Below are 2,070 nucleotides of genomic sequence, written 5' to 3'. Positions count from 1 at the left end.
CCTGGGCTCTGCTGCTCGGGCATTTTTTCTGCAAGGGGTATCTGAGCGCTGTTCCTCCGCAGTTTGATGTTGCCTGTCTGGAGTTAGAAGATGATTTCCGTGCCTCCATCGGATGGCCTGAGAGGTGCTCCCAGGCGTGGAGTAGGAAAAAGACTGGCCTAGCCCTGAGTGGCATGGCAGACCTGCTCAGGAAAATCTGTGGAGGCTCCCATGTGGATCTGTATCCAAAGCACACATCCAGGCCCTCTCTTTTCTAACTCAGGGATGGGAAGGGAGCCACTGGTTTCTAAACTAAAATGAAACTATAATTCACAGGTAAGCATTTGCAAAAGTACATGAGCCCATTTTTAAGAATCACAAAGAAACAGATCTCAGGTGGGTTCTGGGTTTGCTCTGCTGGCAGATTCAAAGCAGCACTGCTCATCACACCAACCTTCTGCAGGGCATTCATCAAAACCATGGGAGTATTTTTAAAACCCCACCAAAGTAAACCATATAGCTAATTTATAAGCATTCAGATGTGCAGTAACTCTAGCACAAATATCCCTATCAGTATGGTGGTGGCCCCATATAATACAATAAGACACAATTCAGACCTGTGACTGTCTATTGAATGCATAATATGCGTTTTTAAAATTGCCTGGAAACATATTCATATTGTAAAATCTAATGGTTCAGGTGGAGCTTTTACTCTTGATCAAATAATAAAATTGTTAGAGACCACTCTGTCATCCCATTGCTCACCAGCCTCTGTGAGGACTGTTTTACATTCCCGTTTAAATAGGACAGGAGAGCAAAAAAGGAAAACATAAACCACAGAAGACTTACTACAGACATTAACTTTTAAGCCAGAAAAGCAAAAGAGCTGAGAAAGAAGCTCCATTCCGGGGGAATTGTCTTTGTCACTCTGCATCCCCCGAGGTTTCCTGCAGCCAAAGCCTCTGGATGGTGAACCAGGATAAGGCTGCACTCACTAAGTCCCAGCAGCTGTCTGGGGCAAGGTGTCCTTGTTTGGCCTCCAAAATAGCTCCTTCCTGTGGATTTAGGTCTGCCAGGGAAGGGGACTGATGTGGACAGACAGACAGAGCCTGTGGACAGCTGAGACTCCCTGTGGGATGGAGTGGGTGGCGATGGCCTTGTCCGTGAAAAAGGAATCTGAAGTGCAGACTAGCCATAGTAATGGTGATTACCATTAAAGCGTGGAGCTTTTCATTACTGAAAACTTCAAATAACTCTCCTGAACTATATTTGAGACATTTTTTTTTTCATGTTAACTCCGGGTTTGATTGCTGAAAAAGGTTGACTGCTAGAAAAGGAAAACCAGTGCAGTGCACAGCGGTGGGGAATCGAAGCCCTTCTTTGCCAGAACCCCTGCCATATACGCACTGTCACTCACCTTCCAGACACTCAGTACAACCATTCAATCTATTGAATCAAGAGACTGTTTGATCTTATCTGCATCTGTGAGCTGACTGTCAACCTGCTTAGGCTGCATATTAAATCATCTATAGTAGCTGTATCAAGCTGGGATGATCTGTTAATTCTAAATTTATTAACCCTTAGAGTGCAGTCATCATGTTTAATCTAGTGTAGCCAGCATTTATTTTACAAGACCAAACCCTTCTTTAAGACATGGCTGTGCTGTAGGTTAAGGAATTGGTAACGTGGTGGAGCTGGTAAGTGGGAACAGCCCCACTTTGATCTCTGGAAGCCAGCTGCCAGCACCGCTGCTCCGAACACGTATGTGCGCGCTCACGTCACGCTCCCGTGTCCAGGATGGGGGGCTGCACATGTGTGTGGACCTAATGGCATTACCTGGGAGTTCTGCCTGAGATGAGCCAGAAAATGAGCGGCCTCAAACAATGTCTGAGCCCTGTGCCCACAGGAGGACTCAAAACCAAAAATCAAAGTGACAGCAACACCGCAGCACGAGCTGAGGGTGGGTCCTGCAAGGAGCTGCCACCAAAGCTCTCCTCTGAGCGGGCTCCCACTTCTCGTACCTGCTGTCCCAGGCAATGAACAAATGTCCTGGGAGTGCTGAGGAGCACGGCCACGGCAGGACACGCGGGA

This window comes from Geospiza fortis, unplaced genomic scaffold (genome assembly GCF_000277835.1).
Source record: "Geospiza fortis unplaced genomic scaffold, GeoFor_1.0 scaffold275, whole genome shotgun sequence".
NCBI lineage: Eukaryota > Metazoa > Chordata > Aves > Passeriformes > Thraupidae > Geospiza > Geospiza fortis.
Note: the sequence above shows the minus strand (reverse complement) of the source record.